This window comes from Bos grunniens, chromosome 26, assembly GCF_055505025.1.
Source record: "Bos grunniens cultivar Pamir isolate PY7600 chromosome 26, Bosgru_T2T1.0, whole genome shotgun sequence".
Taxonomy (NCBI): domain Eukaryota; kingdom Metazoa; phylum Chordata; class Mammalia; order Artiodactyla; family Bovidae; genus Bos; species Bos grunniens.
Window position 1 is genome coordinate 409,250 of NC_141190.1, and position 27,935 is coordinate 437,184.

Here is a 27,935-nt window from a genome sequence, read left to right on the forward strand (position 1 = left end):
CTCCTTTGGAGATAAACACTTAATGTTTTTTTTTTGTTTTTTGTTTTTTTTCATTTTTTCTCAGGGTTTATACTACCTATGGGCTTCCCTGGTGGCTCAAATATTAAAGAATTCACCTTCAATGCGGGAGACCTGGGTTTGATCCCTGGGTTGGGGAGATCCTCTGGAGAAGGGAACAGCTAGCCACTCTGGTATTCTTTCTGGCCTGGGGCATTCCATGAACAAAGGAGCCTGGTAGGCTACAGTCCAAGGGTTTGCAAAGAGTTGGACATGACTGAGCAACTTTCACACACACACACACACACACACACATACACACACACACACACACACACACACACTATCTATGTAACAAAATCACACAGGTCAAAACTTTCTACATTTTAGTAAACAACATAATGGAAAGGTCTGTCTCAAAAGAAACATCTGAGAGTGCTGATGACTAAAGTATATATGGGAGCGCATGTATTTGTTATTAAAAAATCCTGAAGCAGCCATGCTGGAAATCTAAGTGCCCAGTGATTGCAGAAAGCAGAGAAGATCACACATATTCAACCACAATGAAGAAATTAGAGGGAACACATTTTCAAATCCCATCTCTCAGTCAAGTGCTTTCTTCCCATTCTATGGAAATATAACATATTTAACCCAACGGAGTTAAAGGGAAAAAAAAAAAAAGACACAAAGCCCTAGCTGATTATTCTTCTTAAGCAATTTCCTTGGTGTTTGTTCTGGCTCAGAAGTCCACATGGCAAACAGGTAAATGAGTTTCCCAGTCCATATGAAGACTGACAGAGAAGAATTAGATATGAGAATTGATTGAAGGACAGAAGCCATGAAAATCGTTTCCTGAATTCCTGTTATTGAGATAATAATTGATTTCTACACAATTACCTCTTTGGATGACCCCCTTTTATTCATAAATGGAAAATCAAAATGGACCACATCATCAAGAAAGAGAAAAACCAAAGCAAGGGAAAATGAGAAACTCCTTTGGAAGTTAAATTTTCTTTTTCCAGAGCCAGAAACTCTACTTGAAACACGTCTATTTCATTCTTAAACCTCTGCATATCCTTCTCTAATTCTTCATTTACATACACTTCAGATGCACTGTGACTATTAGGTGGAGAAGAATTCCCATTTTCCAATCCGGATTCCATGCTTTTATTGTCACTAGCGCTGCAATTATCTGCATGCAGTGGCTTCTGGAACCAGTCCTGCATTGCTTTGTTTTTCAGATCGGTATTTTAACAACAGCAAGGGGAATTTTTATTTGAATTCTATGTTTCATCTTACCAGAGTAGACAAGCTACAGACTAAAATAACATGTCTGCCCCGTGTCTAATTTCCGATTAGTTTGACCTTGCCTCATATTTTGTGACATTTGCATATCAATCTCTTGGTTTTTCACTTCGAATATAACTACCGGCTCCCCTACTTTTGTAATTTTCTGTATCGTTATAAAAACCATCCTCAATTTTCATAAACACATGTTCAATGTCTAGTTGATAATTCTCAAAGTCTACTTTATTTTCAGGGGAAAAAAGCTTTGAAGATGACCGACAAGCCTATCCAAGGGACCCAGAGTTTACAGACCATGGAAAAACATTTTTGAGACTGGAAATGCTTGGAATACTAGAGAGACAGGTACTCCAAATGCATCTTTTCCCTCCCAATCAGGTATATTATTTGTGAGATTAGGAGATATTTCCTTTCGGTTTGCTCCTTCTTTAGGGTTATCATGTAGTTGATCTTCCTCAGGAGAAATGGTAATTTGGTATCCCTTACAAAATTTCAGTGAACCACTTTAACTCATTTATGATGGGTGTTAACTTATCTTTCCATTCTAATTTGCCTTGTTTGATACACATTTTCTCATACAGTACTACACCAGATATTGAAATTTAGTTTTACATACCTGTGCATGGTTATTCTCATCTTCATCAAGTTTTTCTTGTTCTTCCTCTGTTATCATTTCTAAGTCTAATTCTCTTGACAGATCTGCATGTTTAGTTAAAATTACTTAGAACGTTTAGATAAAAGACATAATCCTCATTTAAAACAGAGATCTAAAACATTGTATGAAATGACAGGTTAAATCAATCTTAATCTTCAGCTGAATGTTTACTTCTTTAAGAACTACTTCCAATGACTTGCAAACTTCAACAAACCATTTAGGAAATACTAGATGTCACCAGGTTACAGGCACACAAACAGCTCAAAGATTCAGCCACAGATTAATCCAAACATCAGTGAACAAAACAATCAGAAACCAAACAAAATACAGGACAGACATATAAAGTCACCATACATTCTCTTCTCTACTTCATAACAGGACCTTTTTAACAACGTGCCAAGCATCAACTGCAACGTTATTCATGGTTTACAAAATTCCTCTTACTTTTTAGCTTTTATCAGTTCCTTCATCTGAAAGGTTTCCCTCTACTCTTCCAACAAATTACTTTTCATCTTTTAAGGTTCAACCTGTTTTGTGAAGTTGTCTTTGATTACTGCCATCTTTCCCCTGATAAAGAAGTATGCCTTTCCTTTTAGCTCCCTTAGTACTTTAAAATTTTTTCTAGTGTATCTTTCTAGATTTTTTAAGTTATAGATTTAGATCTGAACTGTAAATTATTTCTTTATGTGTCTATCCTCTTGGCTCCTAGACAGCAGAGGACAAGCTCTTAAAAGTCACCTCGATATATATAGCGCGTTTTTTTTTTTTAATCTATTTTTTTTAATTGAAGGATAACTGCTTTACAGAATTTTGTTGTTTTATGCCAAACCACAACATGAATCAGCCATAGGTACATATATCACCCCTTTTGAACCTCCTTCTCATCTCCTTCCCCATCCCATCCCTCTAGGTTGATACAGAGCCCCAGTGTCTCTTATTCAATAATTATTTCTCGGGTTTCCACTCAGTACTAGACACTGGAGTTTCACAAAAAAAGGTAGAAAAAGGTGTCAGGGATGGCTTTTCTAGAGATAATGCCTGAGTGCAGACTTACACAGTTCAAGGGAACAGAGGGCAGGAGAGGGAGAGCATTTCAGGCTGTAGCAAGATGGGGAGAGAAGCACACACACTACAGGGTAGATATTTGTCCAAAGTGAAGGGATGGGACTGATGAAGGTCATGGCATCCAGTCCCATCACTTCGTGGCAAAGAGATGGGGAAACAATGATAACAGAAACAGACTTTATTTTCTTGAGTTCCAAAATCAATGCAGATGGTGACTGCAGTCATGAAATTAAAGGACACCTGCTCCTTGGAAGAAAAGATATGACAAACTTAGTGTATTAAAAAGCAGAGACATTACTTTGCCAACAAAGGTCCGTCTAGTCAAAGCAAAGGCTTTTCCAGCAGTCATGTATGGATTTGAGAGTTGGACCAAAAAGATGATTGAGCACCGAAGAACTGACGCTTTTCAACTGTGGTGTTCGGAAAGACTCATGACAGTCCCGTGGACTTCAAGGAGATCTAACCAGTCAATCCTAAACAAAATCAGTTCTGAACATTCACTGGAAAGACTGATGCTGGCACTGAAGCTCCAGTACTTTGGCCACCGGATTCAAAGAGCTGACTCATTAGAAAAGACCCTGTTGCTGGGAAAGGTTGAAGTCAGGAGGAGAAGGGAATGACAGAGGATGAGATAGTTGGATGGCATCACAGACTCCATGTACGTGAGTTGAGCAAGCACTGGGAGATGATGAAGAACAGGGAAGCCTGGTGTGCTGTGGTCCATGGGGCCACGTAGAATCAGACATGACTGAACGACTGAAGAACAACAACAGGTACAAGTGACAAGGGCACCAGCAGCAGTTCAGAATTCTAGAGCAAAGGACTGAAAGGGCTAGAGATAGAGGGTCAGGCAGAAGTCAGATTATGAAAACATCAATGGTGCTTTAAGAGGTGTAGACATTAATGTGACTCAGAGTGTCTCATAGTCACGTGTGCTTTTGAGATTGGTGACTCTAAACACCACAGGAGGGAGGAATCTGAAGGGCATATGAATAACCAGAGGAGGGGAATCTGAAGGTATTAATACTGGGAATAACAAGGTGATGCAGGCCTGAACTGAGGGAGTGTTTACAGAAATATTTAGGATATAAAACTTTCAGGGTACAGTATAGAATAAATCTTTAAGGAACCAATAAATGTACAAATCCAGGCACCCTAAAGGATAAAATAACTGCTCATTATTTTATAAAATGTATTGACTGAGAAGAAAATGATCAACATGAACTGACTGAAGTGGCTTCTATTTTGTAATTTTCCTATCTCACATCGTTCAGTGTTGAAGGGACTCGTGTAGGTATTTTCTTGAATTTGTTTTTCCTGGACCTACCAAGCTCATGGAGAAACAAGAGCAAACAACTCAGTTGTATAGATTAAAAGAAAAAAAAAAAAGACAAACACATTGAGTTTAGAGCCTGTAGTCATTATTCTAGGAGATAACTGAGAACATTTTGTAAGTTCAAGGTAAGGATAGAAAAGAAAAATGTACAGGAGTGAAAAAAGAAGGAGTGGATGATTTATTACCATAGTCCTGACTGTATGACTGATTTAGGGTGCTAAATTAATTAGTATTTATGGACAACACATTCTTAGACGTGGTTACTCAATAGACTGGGCATCCTAGTAGAATTAGAATTGACTTTCTATATACTGCTTTTAAGTGATATACCACTCCTTTATACCAACCTCCCTTGTGAACTCTTAATTCATTACAAATACTAAAACAAGATATACTATGTGGACACAGCTGAGAAGGAGGTACTATGTAGCAAATTTCCCATGACTCCCATTCCCACTGGGAAAGCCAATTCTAAAAAATATGAAGTCACGGAAAACACAAGAAATATTTTAGTATTTGGTATCAGAGTTGCTTTTGCAGTTATACTGAATATAATCATGAATAATACTTATGAAATGACAACCATATTAAAACATTGCTACAAAGTCCCGTTTTGAGAAGGCAATCTCTAGATGGCTACCTAGTCTCCCAACTAGTCCCAGAGTTCTAAACATAATCCTGCTATGCGCTCTCAGGTGTATGCTAAACACCAGCCTGAACGAACTTACGTTTTCCTAATTCTCTTTGTTATTTATTGTATTACTACGGTCAGAGGGCAAATGCAAACACCTTGCTAAGAGGTATTGATTGGCTGTAGTTTGCATAAAAGGAGTCAGCACAAGGTAGACTTTGCCACAGAATCTAATTTGGAACCATCATAAGGATGGTAAGGTCGTGCCCAGGTGGCCCACAGCTGAGTGTTTTGGGCTTCTGCATTACCTTTGCTTCCTCTGTTTCCTGGCAGCTCCGACTTGCATAGCTGATGGAGCGAGTAATTCCCTACCAGGAACACTGCTACAGTCTTCATCTTCATTTTATCTATTACAGTCTTCTGTCCAAATTCTGTGGATGCTGATTGATTTTTGATCATTGAATGGGACACCAACGCACACTGACCATCAACTTTCAAATGCCTGGCTCTTTGACAAGTCTCATTATTGAGGCTCAAAGCAGCAGAAGCCCAATTTGAAAAATGTGAAAACAAAGTCTCCACTTATTAGAACGTGAGAATACAACTCTGACCAACTTGTACAAAGTCTTTCTTCAGAGAATCAGTTCCATGACCTCCTCTCCCCTGAAACTCACTAGTCCTTCACAGCTTACAATATCTCACACGTCACCGTCATTCATGAAGAGATGTAAACTAGTGTGTCTCATTTCTTCTACTTTTTAATTGCCTAGTATTACTGATTTTGATTCACTTAACTTCTATTGCATATTCTGTACTCCATAAGAACTTTACCAATAATTATTTTTTCAACATCAGTTCAATTCAGTTCAGTCGCTCAGTCATGTCCGACTCTTTGTGACCTCATGAACTGCAGCATGTCAGGCCTCCCGGTACATCACCAACTCCTGGAGTCTATCCAAACTCGTGTCCATTGTGTCAGTGAGGCCATCCAACCATCTCATCCTCTGTCATCCCTTTCTCCTCCTGCCCTTAATCTTTCCCAATATCAGGGTCTTTTCAAATGAGTCAGCTCTTTGCATCAGGTGGCCAAAATATTGGCATTTCAGCTTCAGCATTAGTCCTTCCAATGAACACCCAGGACTGATTTCCTTTAGGATGGACTGGATGGATCTCTTTGCAGTCCAAGGGACTCTCAAGAGTCTTCTCAAACACTACAGTTCAAAAGCATCAATTCTTCTGTGTTCAGCTTTCTTTATAGTCCAACTCTCACATCCATACATGACTATTTTTCAACATACAAATATATTATTAAGAAAATGTATATCTACCTTATTTTACACTTAAGTATGCCTTATAATACTGTGTGCTCTAGACACCATGGTTTTAAAAACACTTTTAATGAATGCTACTACTTTAATTAATGTTACAAACCTAGACAACATTAAAAAGGAAAGACATCACTTTGCTGACAAAGGTCCATACAGCCAAAGCCATGGTTTCTTCAGTAGTCATGTACAGATGTGAGAGTTGGACCATAAAGAAGCCTGAGCATTGAAGAATTGATGCTTTCAAAGAGTGGTGCTAGAGAAGACATCTGAGAGTCCCTTGGACAGCAAAGAGATCAAACCAGTCAATCCTAAGAGAAATCAACGCTGAATATTCACTGGAAGGACTGATGCTGACACTAAAGCTCCAAAACTTTGGGTACCTGATGTGAAGAGCTGAATCCCTGGAAAAGACCCTGATACTGGGAAAGATTGAGGACAGGAGGAGAAGGGGAGGGCAGAGGATGAGATGGTGGGATAGGATCGCTGATGCAATGGATATGAACTTGGGCAAACTCCGGGAGATGATGAGGCACAGGGAGGCCTAGCGTGCTGCAGCCCATGGGCTCACAAAGAGTTGGACCCGACTTAGCGACTGAACACCACCACCAATGACAACTTCTTTAAACACAATGAGATGGTCTTTCCTCAAATTATCAATATCTTCAAAACTATTTTTTTAAGCCCTGGATAGACATCATAAACTTATATGAGACATGATAGTCTTGTGGGTGACCAATTGTTTCCACAAGAAAATACGATAAGTCTAGGACCACACTGGATCCAAAGAGCACAGAGAACCATGAGGAAAGAATGAACACAACACAGAAATATTTGCTTAAAAAAAAAAAAGGAACTCTCAGGTCTAAATTTCTTAAGAGAAATCAAAGAAACAAGCAAGAAATGTAAAAGTGAAACTTTAAACCCTGTGTCAACACAAGGGTCCCTTTATCATTTCACATCCAGCCATGCCAATGGTTTAAAATAGTGGTTCTCTAGTGTGCCCTGAAAATTCCTGAAGTCCAGAGACCCTCTGGGCCTGGGGATCCAAGAGGTCAAAACTCTTTTCACAACAACTCTAAACGTTACTTCCATGCTCAGTTATGTTCTGAGTGGACACAGGAGTTCTCCAGAGACAGGATATGTGATATCAGAACTTTAATGACTAACGGAATTTGCCATTATGATTGTGTGTGCCTGTATTTTTTACTTTTTTTAGTTTTATTATCCAGGAGTCTCTGGCTGAGGGGAGGGTTGGAGGTGGCCTGCTGCACAGTCAGGGTCACTGAGTGTAGCAGGGCATGCATGGGACCTGTTGAAGGAGGTGCTATTATCTTCATTACCTCCACCATAGTTTGGCCTCAGGTCAAACAACAGGGAGGGAACACAGCCCCACCCATCAACAGAAAATTGGATTAAAGATTTACTGAGCATGGCCCTGCCCATTAGAACAGGATCCAGTTTCCCCAAGAGTCAGTCTTTCCATCAGGAAGTTTCCATAAGCCTGTTATCCTTATCCATCAGAGGGCAAGCAGACTGAAAACTTCAACCACAGAAAACAAACCAAACTGATCACATGGACCACAGACTTGTCTAACTCAATGAAATTATGAGCGAGCCATGCCATGAAGGGCCATCCAAGACAGATGGGTTATGCTGGAATATTCTGAGAAAACATGGTCCACTGGAAAAGGGAATGGCAATCCATTTCAGTATTCTTGCCTTGAGAACCCCATGAACAGTATGAAAAGGCAAAAAGATAGGACACTGAAAGATTGCCAAGGTCCAGCCCCAGCTGATCCAGGGTATTCGAAGGGGAGACGGCGTCAGCGAATATTTACATATTCATCAAAGATATAAAGAGTAATAGAATGAGGATAGCTCAGTAGGAAAATTCAGTGGAAAAAAGAGGCTGAGTAGCTTGGTTTACGTGGAAAATCAATATAACCTGTGACACCAGGTTAGCTCTGACCACGGAGGCCGCAGGCGCCCTCTCGAATAGCAGAAGGTGCCCCACCTTAGACACCTTCTCGAGTGGGTCTTAGAAGCCCAGGCAAATAAATGGTTGCAGAGGACCTCCGCGCTCCAGATGGAGACTCAGCTGGAAAATGAGGAGAAAAATGACATGGGGAGACCAAGCTTTGGTGAGCAAGGGCCGTAGCTTTATTTTCAACAGGGGTTTTTATACCCTAAGTTACACATAGAGGATAATAGGGGATGTAAAGCCAGCACTCTTTGATCCTTATCAAAAAACCAGGGTTTCTTTCCTGCAAATTTATCGTATACTAATGGTTTAGGTGATTTACATCATCTTCTGGCCAGAAGGCCTATTAACATTTTATGACTCTTGACAAAGGTTTGTCAACCATAAGACTTATTTTCTCTAAGAGTAATTATTTTAAGGTTTGGCGCCATCTTCCAAAGGTGTTAGATAAAATTGCATTCCTATAGGGCAGAGGTGTAATGGGTTTACAACAAAGGAAAGGATTTATTACCTTAAGGGGCTAAAGTTGCTAACACCAAGGCCACTACTTATTTTTTCTACATACCAACTATATTAATTAATACACATTCAAGGATACAATACAGGGGATGTGGAAACTTAGCAGCAAGCATTGGCTCATCAATGAAATCTTCTACTAGTTTTACTCTGACAGTTTCTAACTCTCTGAGAGGCTCTAAGCTATTTGAATATCTTAAGCTTCCCATGCCTCTCGAGGCTGGGAGACTGTAAACAATCGTATGCATAGCTGTAGGAGTCCAGGTAAACTTGTGAGGCGAGTTAGAGAGCTATCTGAGGGGTTTGGATTTAAACACTCCTAATTGCCCAGGAACTTTATTAATTGGAGCTGTAAGTTAACTCTTTGACAGGGAGAGCGAGATGGTGGTGGGGGACAGCCCCCAGTAAAGTCAGAGGTGAGAGCACAAAGCAATAAAGTAGGCAGACTCTGTTTTTTGGGGGGTAGATGCTCGAGAATATCCAGGGGGACTCCTGAGGCTTGATTCTGCCTTTGAGTATGCCGAGCCTCATTCCTCATGACCTTTGTCATGAGTGGAATGCCTCTCACTGGCTCCTGCCAAAAGATGAACTTCCCATCAGCAGGTCAGTAGGTGTCCAATATGCTACTAGAGATCGGTGGAGAAATAAATCCAGAAAGAATGAAGAGATGGAGCCAAGCAAAAACAACACCTAGCTGTGGATGTGACTGGTGATGGGAGTCAAGTCCAAGGCTGTAAAGAGCAATACTGCATAGGAACCTGGAATGTTAGGTCCATGAATCAAGGCAAATTGGAAGTGGTCAAGCAGGAGATGGCAAGAGTGAACATTGACATTTTAGGAATCAGTGAACTAAAATGGACTGGTTTGTGGTTTAGGCTGTAAGTCGTGTTCCATGCTTCTGACCCCATGGGCTATTTGTAGCTCGCCAGACTCCTCTGGCGATAGGATTTTCCAAGCAAGAATGCTGGAGTGGGTTGCCATTTCCTTCCTCAGGAGATCTTCCTGACCCAGGCATTGAACTCAGGTCTCCTGCATGGCAGGTAGATTCTTTACTGACTGAGCTACCAGGGAAGCCCCCAAATTGACTAGAATGGGTGAATTTAACTCAGTTGATTACTATGTCTACTACTGTGGGCAAAAATCCCTTAGAGCAAATGATGTAGCCATCACAGTCAACAAGAGTTCCAAATGCAGTACTTGAATGCAATCTCAAAAATGACACAATGATCTCTGTTCGTTTCCAAGGCAAACCATTCAATATCATAATAATGCAAGTCTATGCTCTGACCAGTAACACTGAACAAGCTCAAGTTGAACAGTTCTATGATGACATAGAAGACCTTCTAGAACTAACACCGAAAAATGATGTTATTTTCAATATAGGGGACTGGAATGTACAAGAAGGAATTCATGAGATACCTGGAGTAACAGGTAAACTTGGCCTTGGAGTACAAACTGAAGCAGGACAAAGGTGAACAGAGCTTTGCCCAGAGAACGTACTGGTCATAGCAAACACCCCCTCTTCCAACAACACAAGAGAAGACTCTACACATGGACATCACCAGATGGTCAATGATGAAATTAGACTGATTCTATTATTTGCAGCCAAAGATGGAGTGCTCTATACAGTCAGCAAAAACAAGACTGGGAGCTGACTATGGCTCAGATCATGAACTCCTTATTGCCAAATTCAGACTTAAATTGAAGAAAGTAGGGAAAAACACTAGACCATCCAGGTATGACCTAAATCAAATCCCTTAGGGTTATACAATGGATGTGACAAATAGATTCAAGGGATTAGTTTTGATAGACAGAGTACCTGAAGAACTATGGACAGAGATTTGTGACATTGTACCAGAGGCACTGGCCAAGAACATCCCAGAGAAAAAGAAATGCAAAGAGGCAAAATGGTTGTCTGATGAGGGCTTACAAATAGCTGAGAAAAGAAGAGAAGCTAAAGGCAAGGGAGAACAGGAAAGATATACCCATTTGAATGCAGAGTTCCAAAGAAGAGCAAGGAGAGATAAGAAAGCCTTTCTCAGTGGTCAATGCAAAGAAACAGAGGAAAATAATAGAATGGGAAAGACTAGAGATCTCCTCAAGAGAGTAAGAGATACCAAGGGACAATTTCATGCAAAAATGGACACAATAAAGGAGAGAAATAGTATGGACCTAACTGATGCAGAAAATATTAAGAAGATGTGGTAAGAACACACACATAAAAACTATATAGAAAAGATCTTCATGATCCAGAGAAGCATGATGGTGTGATCCTTTACTTACAGCCAGACATCCTGGAATGTGAAGTCAAGTGGGTCTTAGGAAGCATCACTATGAACAGAGCTAGTGAACAGAGCTAGTGGAGGTGATGGAATTGCAGTTGACGTATTTCAAATCCTAACAGATGATGCTACGAAAGTGCTGCACTGAATATGCCAGCAAATCTGGAAATGTCAGCAGTGGCTACAAGACTGGAAATGGTCAGTTTTCATTCCAATCCCAATGAAAGGCAATGCCAAAGAATGCTTAAACTACTGCACAACTGCACTCATTTCACACACTAGCAAGGTAATACTCAAAATTCTCCAGGCCAGGCCTCAACAGAACATGAAACGTGAACTTCCAGACATTCAAGCTGGATTTAGAAAAGGCAGAGGAACTAGAGATCAAATTGCCAACATCCACTGGATCACTGAAAAAGCAAGAGAGTTCCAGGAAAACATCTACTTCTGCTTTATTGACCACCCCAAAGCTTTTAACTGTGTGGATCACAGCAAACTGAAAAATACTTAAAGAGATGGGAATACCAGACCACCTGACCTACCTCCTGAAAAATCTGTATGCAGGTCAAGAAGCAACACTTAGAAATGGACATGGAACAACAGACTGATTCCAAATAGGGAAAGGAGTATGTCAAGGCTGTATATTGTCACCCTGCTTATTTAACTTATATGCAGAGTACATCATGCAAAATTCTGGGCTGGATGAAGCACAAGTTGAAATCAAGATAGCCAGAAGAAATATCAATAACCACAGATATGCAGATGACACCATTCTTATAGCAGAAACGGAAGAAGAACTAAAGAGCCCTTGGATGAAAGTGAAAGAGGAGAGTGGAAAGGTTGGTTTAAAACTCAATATCTGGTCCACTGTAAAATGGCCAGGGGTCATGAAAAAGGGTGATGACTTAATCCAAGGAGCAAGAGAAGCCATAAAGATGTTAAGTTAAACATTTTGACCTTTAAACGGATTAGTTAGAAATGACATAGTTTAAGGACAGGAGCCAACCAAAAATGTACAGAATACTGGTAAGGATATAAACTACTGTAAGTCCTGTCTTTGGGGAACTCTTTACCTTCTCTAAGTGCCTATGCTGAGAGCTTTATACTTTCCTTCTCTTCAACAAATCCTATTCACTTACTACCATGAAAAAAAAAAAAAAAACTCAATATTAAAAAAACTCAGATCATGGCATCCGGTCCCATCCCTTCATGCAAATAGGTGGGGAAAGAATGGAAACAGTGACAGACTTTATGTGGGGGGGGGGGGGGGGCTCCAAAATCACTGCAGATGGTGACTGCACCCATGAAATTAAAACACATTTGCTGCTTGGAAGAAAAGCTATGATCGACCTTGACAGCATATTAAAAAGCAGAGACATTACTTTGCCAACATCAATCTGTCTCATCCAAGCTATGGTTTTTCCAGTACTCATGTATGGATGTGAGAGTTGGACTGTACAGAAAGCTGCACACTGAAGAATTGATGGTTTTGAATTGTAGTGTTGGAGAAGACTCTTGAGAGTCCCTTGGACTGCAAGGATATCCAAACGCTCCATCCGAAGGGAATTCAGACCTGAATATTCATTGAAAGGACTGATGTTGAAGCTGAAACTCCAATACTTTGGGCATCTGATGTAAAGAACTGACTCACTGGAAAAGACCCTGATGCTGGTAAAGACTGAAGGCAGGAGGAGTAGGGGAAGACAGAGGATGAGATGGTTGGATGGCATCACCAACTCGATGGACTTGAGTCTGAGTAAACTCCGGGAGTTCTGATGGACAGTGAAGCCTGGTGTGCTGCAGTCCATGGGGTCGCAAAGAGTCGGACACAACTGAGTGACTGAACTCAACTGAACTTCCATATAGTAAACATCAATAGACATAAATAAAAGTTCCTTGGAATTCTCAGTAATTTTTAGAAGTATAATAGGATCCTAAAGCCAACAACTTTCACAATCACTGTTTCAAAAGATTATGTCTATCCAACTGTCATTAAAGTATGATTACTTCCCCTACTTCTAATAATCAAGGATACCACAAACTCACACACACACACACACAAACACATGCACATAAACACACACACACATACAGCCTGCTCATCAAAACATCATATTGGCCTACATTCATCTGTGTAACTAGATACTATAATGAAACAATTATAAGCTGAAATAGAACTAACATATTAGCAAGTGAAGTTTTACTCTAGGGAAAGTTTAGAGTGCAAACAAGCATTTTTGGACATTGGAAAAAACTTAAGAGTCTAAAATTTAATCTCGGAGAGTTCCTGAGAAGTATAGAGATTCTAAACTGAGAACTTCAGAGTGTAGAAGCATATACAGAAACACGTTGAGTTGAAGCTTACAATTTAATTTTTTTGTTGTTCTTATCCTTGTAAATATCTTTTGTTTCAAAACACAGGTTTCAACAATAACATTTGCTTTCAGATCAGATTAGGTCAGATCAGTCCTCAGTCATGTCTGACTCTTTGTGACCCCATGAACTGCAGCACGCCAGGCCTCCCTGTCCATCACCAACTCGTATGTCCAATTCTTCAATTAAATTTGCAAAGAAAATATTAGAAGTATGAAGACTGAACATTTCAAATAGTTCAATGTCCCTCTTTCCAGAGTTAACTGTGTACTGCAAAATTTACCTGAACTGGATGTTTGTAAATCCTTCATTCTAACTGTTTCATTAGCAACAGACTCTTTCATTCTGACTGCTGGCTGAATGGCGTTTGGAAACAAGTTGATTACTAAATAATGTACATAGGAGACGATCCACAGTTCAGAATTCAAGATAAAATCATAAACGTTTTTACCTTCACGTTAGGATATTTCCCAGGAGAATCTAAAAGGAAAAAGGGGCACAAAGTTAATTACATGTAAATATGAAAGCCAGCTGTACATTCATGCAGAGTTAGTACTGAGCAGAATCCTCTTGCTCAGGCTTGGCACTGAATACATTCAGTTTTAGTGTCTTGTTTTTAGGGGGGTCTTAGGACACTGGTAAGACAGACATAGGAATCCACTAAAGATAGTGAAAAAGAAATAATACATTTAATTGCCACAGAATTATTAGAAATTAAAAATCTTGCATGTTTCAAAATCAGTGTAATATTTATTAAAAGTATTTCTAGCATTTAGGGAATGGACCCTATTAATCTGTTTGGCTTCAAAATTTAGTTTGGTTTGGTACATCATGCTAATGTTTCAAAGGATTTCTATGAAACAACTTTCAAAGAATCAGCTATCTTTAAAAAAAGTCAATGCCTCCTTTTTCAAATTAATCTAATTTGAATAACAAATACCAGCACAACATATATCTTTGATGCCTAAGATATACTCGGAGGGGCTGTGGTTTCCCCCACTTCTAGCACCCCCTCCCACCTCCAGGATTCTCTGGAGCAATAATGATCTTATCTCTTTTCAGGGCAAATACACTGAAGTCATCTAGGAGTTCTCTCAAGTGTCCCCATCAACTCCAAACTCACCTCCCTAAGGCCTTCCTTTCCTCTCTTTGTCCTTTCACTAGATTCTCTCCTATCCAAAGGGTAGTAATATCTGGATCTGTGGACTTAAATATTCCCCCTTGACATCCTTTCTATGGATCATCCCTACCTGCGGTCTTCTTTACAGACTGGGGCCTGGTGGACCAGAGTCAACGAAAAGAAAGCAAAAGAGAGAGACTAATATTCCCTGGGTTATATGGAAAACCAAAAAGCCCTAGAATAGGGCTTGTACCACTCACTAAGGCACAGGACGTCCTCTCAAGGAAGTCTTGGAAGCCCGGGCAAGAAAGTGAGCTTGGCAGGCCTCTATGCTCCAAAGAACTAGGCAGAGAGACAAAGAAGGACATGGGAGACCCAAGTCTCTAGTGGAACAAGGGTGCATTATTCATGTTTGTGTGAGTTTATGTATTGTTATACAAGGAAGCTTTAGGCAAAAAAATAAAGTTAAGAAAAGAACAAAAGCCAGATGTATAACAACGGTTACCAAGGGAATAACAAGGAATAACAATCGCCACAAGGCCAGAAGACAACCCATATCTTGAGTAAGAGGGTCGTGACTAAACACTTTTACTGTAGAGTAAAAGTTACTGAAGGAAATCCATGTACGCGTTCTGTCCCATGACCTCAGTCATGGGAAGAGCGTGCCACTCCACTTGTTTTGTATACCAGGAACTGATAAGGAACAGAGGGTTCATGAGAAACAGAAAACAACATACAGGAGTCCTAAAGTTAAACATTCCCTGACACATACCATTTCTTTCTCCCTCTTTGCTTAGCAATGGTATCTTACACCTATAACTGCTACTTCAACTCTTTGCTTCCCTCTGGCTATAAACACACTCAGAAAGAAACACAAAATAATGCTTTTCCTTGATCCTGTTATGTCCTGCACTATCCAATGTTCTTCTTTCAGATTTCTGTATATGCAAGGCTACACACTTGCTACTCAGAGAGCTTGTTAGAAACACAGAATCTCAGCATATGCACTTGAGCAGACCTCCTGCTCAGCATATGCATTTCACACATGGTCCCCAAGTGACTAATTAAAATTTGAGAAACTCTGATCTACACAGAGTCTGCTTCTACATAATTTCAATTTAATTCATTCTCTGGAAATCTCAGCCTCCGTTTCCTCACGTGAACACATTCCTCTAAACTGAAATGGCATTAGAAGTTGGAAACCTTCCAGTGGACTCTCTATGAGGCTGTAGGTTCCTTGGTCTCCCCATCATGCTCCCTGCTCTCTCCTTCTTTCCAGCTCTCTTCTTTTGTCCCGTGTGACACCATGCTGGAAAGCAGCAACATTTCATATGACACCAATTTTCACATATTACAGCTGAGCACATATGTCCACGCTCCCCCAGAGGATGACACACCACTCTGCATGCCCAGGGACCGCAGTTCTGAACGTCTTCCTAATAACGAGTAAACAGGAAGAGGCAAGAACTTTGCTGTTCTTCTCTGACAAGTTTTTGTGCAAGAAGCTCACTTCAAATACACTGTCCATGTCAAATACTCTCCTTTTATCTAAAGACCTTCATTACTTATTGCCCCCTTCCCCCACAGACCTGTGCTTCCTTTTCTTCTTTTCCTCCCTGTACCCTCTGCCTCTCTCATCTTTCATTCCCTTTTGCCTCTTACTTTTTGACTTTCCTTAGGTCGTAGAGTATCTTGAAATAGAACTAATAATTTGTTTTTGGTCATGTGTCACATGGAATCTTAATTCCCTGAGCAGGGATCGAAACTGCACCACCTGCATTGGAGAGTCTTAACCGGACAAAGTCTTAAACATTGGACTGTGAATTAAGTCTAAGAACCAATAATTTAGCTCCTTAAACTGGATTCTCAATGTAATCTGTGATAGACATCTGATAAGACACATAATTGCCCTCCTTTTCTCATCTTTTTTCTCACTGCCCATCTGAAAGGTGATTTTCTTTGCCTATTAGAATGTATCAGTATTCCCATTTTTAATCAATGTTCTCTCAAATGATTTTTCTGTAAAATACAGTTTTTACCTTCTACTTGTCTATTTAATGTCTTTTTTCCTCTTTGACCAGCAGTTCCAGGTAAATGATCCACATACTTCTGTGGAAGGCTCTCAGAGACACTCTGCTAGAATGGATGATAACAATGAGTTGCATGAAGTTTTCCTAATCACTTTTGAGGAAATACCCTACTCTGAACCTGGTTGAGACAGGTTTTGCCAAGATCCCACAGTTGCTATATGACAGAACCAGGATGCTGAATTCAAACATGGTGCTGCATCACCAAGCAGTGGCTGCCACATCTAAGAGATTAGGCCCTTCTTATCTCCTTCCATAGCTGCCACCTTCAAACAGGGCACTGTTACTTTATGTTACTTCAAGTACGGCTGCCATAAAGGTACTCTGCACATGCTACTTACACTATGCGAAATGGTTTGCACTTACTAAAACATCACTAAAGCTAAATGCTGTTATTATAGCCCCACATATTTATTACTATTTCCTATGCTTTTGCTTCTCTTGAAATGTTCCTTGGAGATCAACATGAGAATCCAAATGTAGCAATACTTTCAAGCCTCCAGCACTATCTTGTCAATGTCGATTTGGTAAAAAACCACAGTAGAAATAAAAATCAAAAGTACAATGAGATACCACCTCACACCAGGCAGAATGGCCATCATCCAAAAGTCTGTTACCACTGCTGCTGCTTAGTCGCTTCAGTCATGTCCGACTCTGTGCCACCCTAGGACTGAAGCCTTCCAGGCTACCCTGTCCATTGGATTCTCCAGGCAAGAATACTGGAGTGGGTTGTCATGCCCTCCTTCCAGACTCAGGGATTAAACCCAGGTCTCCCACTGAAGGCAGATTCTTTACCACTCAGCCTCAATGAGATACCCCTCACACCAGTCAGAATGGCCATCATCAAAAAGTCTAAAAACAATGAATGCCGGAGAGGGTGTTGGGGGAAAGGGAACACTCTTGCACTGCTCGTGGCAAGGTACATTGATACAACCACTATGGAAGATGATATGCAGGTTCCTTAAGAAACTAGGAATAAAACCACCATACAAACCAGCAATCCAACTCCTAGGAGTATACCCTGAGGAAACCAAAATGGAAAGAGACACATGCACCCCGATGTTCATTGCAGTGCTGTTTATGATAGTTAGAACACGGAAGTAACTTAGATGGCCATCAACAGATAAATGGATGAAGATGTGGTGGTACATATCTACAAATGAACATTACTCAGCTGTAAAAAGGAATGCATTTGAGTCAGTTCTATTGAGGTGGATAAACCTAGAGCCTATTATACATAGGGAAGTAAGTCAGAAAGAGAAATATAAATATCTGATACTAACACATATGTATGGAGTCTAGAAAGATGGTACTGATGAATTTATTTGCAGGGCAGCAATGGAGAAACAGACAGAGAGAACAGACTTAGAGACACGGGTGAAGGGGAAGAGGGGAGAGGGTGAGATGGATGGAAAGAGTAACATGGAAACTTACAATTCCATATGTAAAATAGATAGCCAATGGGAATTTGCCCTCTCACTCAGGGAACTCAAAGAGGGGCTCTTCAACAATTTAGAAGGGTGGGATGGAGAGGGAGATTGGAGGGGGTTTGGGAGGGAGGGGACATGGGTGTACCTAAGACTGATTCTTGTTGATGTCTGACAGGAAACAACAAAATTGTGGAAAGCAATTATCCTTCATTTAAGAATAAATGAATTTTTTACAACTCTATTTGAACATTCAGATGGTTTACTGCCTCTTTCCCTGTAAGCAGCACACTAACGACTGTAACTTCTTATCTATGTCTTCTGGAATGGCAGGTAAAGAGTAAAGGAATGACCTAGATATTAAAAAAAAAGGAGTAAAACTATGGTTATCCAAGTTGAAGGTTTAAAAGTTTTCAGATACATTTATGATGATCAACAATGACTCAATATTCACATCAGGAAAGAAAAAAACAACTAAAAAAAAATCAAGTTACCACAATGACTAACTTTTCTATATGGAAGAATTTACACGTTAGTTTCACATAACAAAGAATTGACATGGTAATTTAACATCTATAAACATTGAAATTAATAAAGTTTCTTAAAAATAATATGGGGGGCCGCGGTCCTAAGATGGCAGAGGAATAGGACGGGCAGACCACTTTCTCCTTCACAAGTCACTGAAAGAACATTTGAACGCTGAGCAAATTCCACAAAACAACTTCTGAATGCTGGAGCACCCAGAAAGGTAGCCCATTGTCTTTGAAAGGAGGTAGTACAAAATATAAAAGATAAAAAGAGAGACAAAGAGGTAGGGATGGAGATCCATCCATGGAGGTAGGGAGGGAGTCTTAAAAATGGAGAAGTTTCCAAACACCAGGAAACACTCTCACTGGTGGGTCTGTGGAGAGTTTTGGAATCTCAGAGGGCAACATAACTGGGAGGAAAAATAAATACATAAATAAATAAAACCCACAGATCACGTGCCTAAATGGAACTCCCTGTGCTTGCATCCACCAGCAGCAAGTGGGGGCTGAACAGGAAGGCACGGGCTGCACTGCTTAAGGTAAGGACTGGGCCTGAATGCCCTGAGGGGGCAATCTGAGGAAACTAACATGAGATATCAACCCACACTGTGGGATAGCCAGAGAGAGAGAGAGAGAGAGAGAGAGAGAGAGAGAGAGAGAACTATCCTGCGAAAAGCCCTAACCTAAGGCACTGCCAGGCCTACTCAAAAAACAAAGGACTGAGCGAATACCAGAGGAGATCTAGATGGCTGCAGGTCGGCCCATCCCCCACTGGAGACAGGGAGGCAGGAGCAGGGAAGCCAGAGGAAAGAGGCAAACTTCTACTAAGCTGCAAGCAGGCACCCAGTTGCTAACCAAAACCCCTTGCGATTCTGGATGGTTGACTTCTGTCAGGAGGGTCACAGCCAGAGATCAGCTCCCCAGAAGAGATATACAGCACACTGAAGACGGGTGCACCCGCTGTCACCCAGGAAACTGAGCAGCTGGGACCGGGGAGGTGATAAGATGCACTCCCCACCTGGGGAGAGAGCGCTCACCAAGCACCTGGTCGCCTGAGCTGCTCAGACCTGGAAAGGTCAAAAAACGCAGGCCCAACTGAGTCTGCCCCTCTGTGGACTACCTGCAAACCTGAACCTGAGCGGTTTAGACCTTGGAAGTGCACGCAACCCAGGGCCCGCCTCAGATAGTTCCCTGGCAGAACAACCTAGAGCCTGAGAATTGTAGAGGGGGAAAGTGCACGTGCCATGAGCAAGGGCAAACCCAGTGTCGCCGAGACACTGCAAGCACTCCCCACACATGCCAGTGATATTTGTTTGCAGTGTCCCTCTGTCCTCACTGCAGTACTGAACAAGTGAGCCTAAATAAGTGACCACCTTCGCCCCCTTGTGTCAGGACAGGAATTAGACACTGAAGAGAACAGCAAATGGAAGAAGCTAAAATAAACAGAGGGAACTGCTTTGGAAGTGACAGGTGCAATAGATTAAAACCCTGTAGTTAGCAGTGACTACATTGGAAGGGGCCTATAGATCTTGAGAAGTATAAGCTGGATCAAGGAACTATCTGAAACTGAACTGACCCCACACTGCCCACAACAGCTCCAGAGAAATTCCTAGATATATTTTTACTATTATCATTATTTAAATATTTAATTTTTTTAAAGTTCTCTATTACTCTGTCATGGTCTTTTTAGACTGGGACCTGGGGACTGGAGTCGACAAGAAGAGGGATGCAGGGGACCCAAGTCTGGAGTGAAACAAGGGTTCTTTGTTTGCAGAAAAGCATGTTTATATATCTTCATACACAGCAGCTTTAAGCAGTTAAAAACAAAACAAAACAACTGAGCAAAAACAAAGCCAAGCAAATAACAATCTTCAAAGGGCCAGAAAGCATTGCATGTCCGCATAACTGAGCAGATCACGTTTCAGTGAGGTCACTGGAGGGAGTCATTGAAGGGACCAAGTAGGTGCCCTTTCTCAGGATCTCAGTCCCAGGAACTGTGTGCAGCTCTGCTCGTTCCTGCAGCAACTGATGAGGAATAGAGAATCCTTGAGAAATGTCACACAAAAGAAAAGAATAACATTGGATTCCTTAAAGCTGAATGTTCCCTGATATTACTCCTTTAATTTTCATTTTTATAAGCTACTATTACCTTGAAAAAACAAAAGACCCTATTTTTAAAGCAAACTTCATGTATATATTTCATAATTTTTGTGACTTTGTTTTGTTTTTCTAATATTGTGTTTTTCAGAGTCTAAACTCTACTCTAGATTTTTAATCTCTGCTTTTTGGTATTTGTTATCAGTGTTGTACCTTTAAGAACCCAATCTTCAGTACCCATTTTTACCTGGGAGTGTGATTACTGGCTTGATTTCTATCTTCCCTTTTTGACTCTGCTTTGTCTCCACCAGGTCGCCTCTATCTCCTCCCTCCCCCTTCTTTTCTCTACCCAACTCTGTGAATCTCTTTGTGTGTTCTTGACTGTGGAGAATACTTAGGGACCTGATTAGTGCCTGGATCTGTCTCTCTCCTTTTCATTCACCCTTTTGTCCTCCTGTTCACCTCTGTCTCCTTGCTCCCTCTTCTCTTCTCTTTGTAACTCCATGAACCTTTCCAAGGTGTCCAGACTGTGGAGAGCACATAGGGAATTGATTACTGGCTAGCTTGCTCTCTCACCTTTTGATTCCCCCTCTCCTACTCCTGGTCACCTCAATCTCCCTTCTCCCTCTTCTCTTCTCCATGTAACTCTGTGAACCTCTCCCGGTGTTCCTCACTGTGGAGGAGCTTTTCATCATAAACCTAGATGTTTTGTCATTGGTGCTGTATAGATGGAGAAGTCTTGAGGCTTCTGTAAGAATAAGTCTGAAAAACAGAGGCAGGAGGCTTAAGTCCCAAACCTGAGAAAACCAGAGAACTCCTGACTCCTAGGAACATTAATCGATAAGAGCTCATTCAAAATCCTCCATACCTACACGGAAACCAAGCACCACCCAAGAGCCAACAAGTTCCAGAGCAAGACAAGCCATGCAAATTCTCCAGCAATGCAGGAACATAGCCCTAAACTTCAATATACATACTGCCCAAAGTCACTTCAAACCCATAGACATCCCAGAACACTATTGGACACTTCATTGCACCCCAGACAGAAGAAATCCAGCCCCACCCACCAGAACACCGACACAAGCTTCCCTAACCAGGAAATCTTGACAAGCCTATCGTCCAAACCCACCCACATCGAGGTACCTCCATAATAAAGAGGAACCACAAACTGCCAGAATACTGAAAGGCCACCCTAAACACAGCAATCTAAACAAGATGAAAAACCAAAGACATACTCAGCAGGTAAAGGAACATGATAAATGCCCACCAAACCAAACAAAAGAGGAGGAGATAGGGAGTCTACCTGAAAAGGAATTCAGAATAATGATAGTAAAAATGATCCAAAATCTTGAAAACATAATGGAATTACAGATAAATAGCCTGGAGACAAGGATTGAGACAATGCAGGACATGTTTAACAAGGACCTAGAATAAATTAAAAAAGAGTCAATCAGTAATGAATAATGCAATAAATGAGATCAAAAACTCTCTGGAGGGAACCAAAGTCGAATAGCAGAGGCAGAAGATAGGATAAGTGAGGTAGAAGATAGAATGGTAGAAATAAATGAAGCAGAGAGGAAAAAAGAAAAAAGAATTAAAAGAAATGAGGACAGCCTCAGAGACCTCTGGGACAATGCTAAACGCCCCAACATTTGAGTCAGAGGAGTCCCAGAAGAAGACAAAAAGTAAGGCCATGAGGAAATACTTGAGGAGATAATAGTTGAAAACTTCCCTAAAATGGGGAAGGAAATAGTCATCCAAGTCCAAGAAACCCAGACAGTCCCAAACAGGATAAACCCAAGGCGAAATACCCCAAGACACACATTAATCAAATTAACAAAGATCAAACACAAAGAACAAATATTAAAAGCAGCAAGGGAAAAACAACAAATAACATACAAGAGGATTCCGATAAGGATAACAGCTGATCTTTCAATAGAATTCTTCAGGCCAGAAGGGAATGGCAGGACATACTTAAAGTGATGAAAGAGAAAAACCTACAACCCAGATTACTGTACCCAGCAAGGAGCTCATTCAAATATGAAGGAGAAATCAAAAGCTTTATAGATAAGCAAAAGCTGAGAGAATTCAGCACCACCAAACCAGCTCTTCAACAAATGCTAAAGGATCTTCTCTAGACAGGAAACACAGAAAGGGTGTATAAACTCAAACCCAAAACAACAAAGTAAATGGCAACAGGATCATACTTCTCAATAATTAACTTAAATGTAAGTGGGTTGAGTGCCCCAACCAAAAGACAAAGACTGGCTGAATGGATACAAAAACTAGACCCCTATATATGTTGTCTATAAAAGACCACTTCAAAACAGGGGACACATACAGACTGAAAGTGAAGGGCTGGAAAAAGTTATTTGACACCAATGGAGACCAAAAAGAAAGCAGGAGTAGCAATACTCATATCAGATAAAATAGACTTTAAAATAAAGGCTGTGAAAGGAGACAAAGTAGGAAACTACATAATGACCAATGGATCAATCCAAGAAGAAGATATAACAATTATAAATATATGTGCACCAACATAGGAGCACCACAATAGGTAAGGCAAATTATTAGCAATAAGTATGAAAGCGGAAATTAACAATAACACAATAATAGCGGGAGACTTTAATACCCCACTCACACCTATTGATAGATCAACTAAACAGAAAATTAACAAGGAAACACAAACTTTAAATGATACAATGGACCAGTTAGACCTAAATGATATCTATAGGACATTTCAATCCAAAACAAAGAATTTCACCTTTTTCTCAAGGGCGCATGGAACCTTCAACAGGATAGATCACATCCTGGTTCATAAATCTAGCCTTGGTAAATTCAAAAAAATTGAAATCATTCCAAACCTCTTTTCTGATCACAATGCCGTAAGATTAAATGTCAATTACAGGAGAAAAACTATTAAAAATTCCAACAGATGGAGGCTGAACAACATGCTTCTGAATAACGAACAAATCACAAAAGAAATCAAAAAGGAAATCAAAATATGCATAGAAACAAAGGAAAATGAAACAAAACAACCCAAAACCTATGGGACACTGTAAAAGCAGTGTTAAGGGGAAGGCTCATAGCAATACAGGCTTACCTCAAGAAACAAGAAAAAAGTCAAATAAATAACCTAACTCTACACCTAAAGCAACTAGAAAAGGAAGAAATGAAGAACCCCAGGGCTAGTTGAAGGAAAGAAATCTTAAAAATTATGGCAGAAAGAAATGCAAAAGAAACAAAACAACATAATAAACAAAGCTGAAAGCTGTTTTTTGGAGAAGATAAATAAAATTGACAAGCCATTAGCCAGACTCATCAAGAAACAAAGGGAGAAAAATCAAGTCAACAAACTTAGAAATGAAAATGGAGAAATCACAACAGACAGCACAGAAATACATAGGATCATAAGAGACTACTATCAGCAACTATATGCCAATACAATGGACAACTTGGAAGAAATGAACACATTATGAGAAAAGTATGTTTCCAAAACTGAACCAGGAAGAAATAGAAAATCTGTAACAGACCCATCACAAGCATGGAAATCGAAACTCTAATCAGAAATCTTCCAGCAAACAAAAGCCCAGGTCCAGACGGCTTCATAGCTGAATTCTATCAAAAATTTAGAGAAGAGCTAACACCTATCCTACTGAAACTCTTCCAGAAAAATTGCAGAGGAAAGTAAACTTCCAAACTCACTCTAGGAGGCCACCATCACCCTAATACCAAAACCAGACAAAGATGCCACAAAAAAAGAAAACTACAGGCCAATATCACTGGTGAACATAGATGCAAGGATCCTTAACAAAATTCTAGCAAACAGAATCCAACAACATATTAAAAAGATCATACATCATGACCAAGTGGGCTTTATCCCAGGGATGCAAGGATTTTTCAATATCTGCAAATCAATCAATGTAATATACCACATTAACAAGTTGAAAGATAAAAACCATACTATTATATCAACAGATGCAGAGAAAGCCTTTGACAAAATTCAACATCCATTTATGATAAAAACTTTCCAGAAAGCAGGAACAGAAGGAACATACCTCAACATAATAAAAGCTATATATGACAAACTCACAGCAAACATTATCCTCAATGGTGAAAAGCTGAATGCATTTCCCCCAAAGTCAGGAACAAGACAAGGGTACCCACTCTCACCACTCTGACCACAAGGGTGCCCACTCTATTCAACATAGTTTTGGAAGTTTTGGCCACTGCAATCAGAGAAGAAAAAGAAATAAAAGGAATCCAAATTGGAAAAGAAGAAGTAAAACTTTCACTGTTTGCAGACCACATGATCTTCTACATACAAAACCCTAAAGACTCCACCAGAAAATTACTAGAGCTAATCAATGAATATAGTAAAGTTGCAGGATATAAAATTAATACACAGAAATACCTTGCATTCCTATACACGAACAATGAGAAAACAGAAAGAGAAATTAAGAAACAATTCCATTCACCACTGCAAATAAAAGAATAAAATACTTAAAATATACCTACCTAAAGAAACAAAAGACCTAAATATAGAAAACTATAAAACACTGTTGAAAGAAATCAAAGAGGACACAAATAGATGGAGAAATATACCATGTTCATGGATTGGAAGAATCAATATAGTGAAAATGAGTATACTACCCAAAGCAATCTATAGATTCAATGCAATCGCTATCAAGCTACCGACGGTATTTTTCACAGAACTAGAACAAATAATATCACAATTTGTATGGAAATACAAAAAAAACTTTGAATAGCCAAAGCAACCTTGTGAAAGAAGAACAGAACTGGAGGAATCAACCTGCCTGACTTCAGGTTATACTACAAAGCTACAGTCATCAGGACAGTATAGTACTGGCACAAAGACAAAAATGTAAATCAATGGAACTAAATAGAAAGCCCAGAGATAAATCCAAGCACCTATGGGCAAAGAGTCGGACACGACTGAGAGACTGATCTGATCTGATCTGATCTGATGGGCAACTTATTGATGACAAAGGAGGCAAGAATATACAATGGACAAAAGACAGTCTATTTAACAAGTGGTGCTGGGAAAACCAGTCAACAACTTGTAAAATAATGAAACAAGAAGACATTCTAACACCATACACAAAAATAAACTCAAAATGGATTAAAGATCTAAACATAAGACGAGAAACTATAAAACTCCTAGAGGAAAACATAGGTAAAACACTCTCTGACATAAATCACAGCAGGGTCCTCTATGACCCGCCTCCCAGAGCAATGGAAATAAAAGCAAAAAAACATATGGGACCTAATTAAACTTAAAGACTTTTGCACAACAAAGGAAACTATAAGGATGGTGAAGAGAGAGCCTTCAGAATGGGAGAAAATAATAGCAAAGGAAGCAACTGACAAAGAATTAATCTCAAAAATATACAAGCAGCTCCTGCACCTCATTCCAGAATAATAAATGACCCAATCAAAAAATTGGCCAAAGAACTAAACACACATTTCTCCAAAGAAGACATACAGATGGCTAACAAACACATTAAAAGATGCTCAAAATCACTCATTATCAGGAAAATGCTAATCAAAACCACCATGAGGTACCATCTCACCATGGTCAGAATGGCTGCTATCCAAAAGTCTACAAACAATAAATGCTGGAGAGAGTGTGGGGAAAAGGGAACCCTCCTATATTGTTGGTGGGAATGCAAACTAGTACAGCCACTATGGAGAACAGTGTGAAGATTCCTTAAAAAACTGGAAATAGAACTGCCATATGACCCAGCAATCCCACTGCTGGGCATACACACTGAGGAAACCAGAAGTGAAAGAGACACGTGTACCCCAGTGCCCATTGCAGCACTGTTTATAATAGCCAGGACATAGAAGCAACCTTGATGTCCACCAGCAGACGAATGGATAAGAAAGCTGTGGTACATATACACAATGGAATATTACACAGCCATTAGAAAGAATACGTTTAAATCAGTTCTAATGAGGTGGATGAAACTGGAGCCTATCATACAGAGTGAAGTAAGCCAGAAAGAAAACTACAAATACAGTATACTAACGCATGTATATGGAATTTAGAAAGATGGTAACGATAACCCTATATGCGAGACAGCAAAAGAGAGACAGATGTAAAGAACAGCCTTTTGAACTCTATGGGAGAAGGCAAGGGTGGGATGACTTGAGAGAATAGCACTGAAACATACATATTATCATATGTGAAACAGATCACCAGTCCAGGTTCAATACATGAGACAGGGTGCTCAGGGCTGGTGCACTGGGATGCCCCAGAGGGATGGGATGGGGAGAGAGATGGGAGGGGAGTTCAGGATGGGGAACACATGTACATCCATGGCTGATTCATGTCTGTGTATGGCAAAACCACTACAATATTGTAAAGTCACTAGCCTCCAATTAAAATTAAAAATAAATAAAAATAACATGGAATGTACATGGTGCTAGAGATATTTTTAAAAGAAAAAATATCTTCCACAGACAATTTTATAAACTCTGGTGGTAATTTTTCTTTCTTTATGATTTAATAATAACAAGTAGTCTATATAAATGGCAACCCACTCTAGTGTTCTTGCCTGGAGAATCCCAGGGACGGGGGAGCCTGGTGGGCTGCCGTCTATGGGGTCGCACAGAGTCAGACACGACTGAAGTGACTTAGCAGCAGCAGCAGCAGTCTATATAAGACAAAAGCATAAATCGTGATCTCATCCATTTAATGTATGTAATTACCCATTATTAGCTGACATTCAGAAGAAAGAAATCAGAATCTCTCCAGAGGAAAAAATATACTTCTACATTTGTTCTTTCAGATTGTTGCAGCTGAAAATTTTCTCATTTAATGAAGAGAGATTAAGAATCTCATTTATAAAATTATAAATTATAATTTTAGTAAAAAGAATAGATAAAATGCTTATGTATTTCCTCTTTATTTTCAGAAAGATCTAAAACACCCACCAAGGTTACAGTAAACAGTAAGATAAATAAATACATTAAGTATTAAGCGTCAGACATAACTGAGCGACTGAACTGACCTGAAGTTAGAAACCACAATAAATAGAAGGGCCAGAAATTATTAATTCATAATACATCTCTGAAGGCCCAAAACAGGGCTCATCTTGAATTATCGCTAAATGAAAGTTTTGCTAGGTTAAATAGAAGACATCACTTCATTAGTTTCAAAGTGAGATTTTTTTTTAAAAAGG

The 27,935-nt window shown here is 39.9% G+C and overlaps 1 pseudogene; it reads right to left on the reverse strand.

Moving 5' to 3' along the window:
* LOC147343920 (putative coiled-coil domain-containing protein 144B) overlaps positions 1–27,935 on the reverse strand; it is a 61,666-nt pseudogene that overhangs the window by 11,120 nt on the left and 22,611 nt on the right.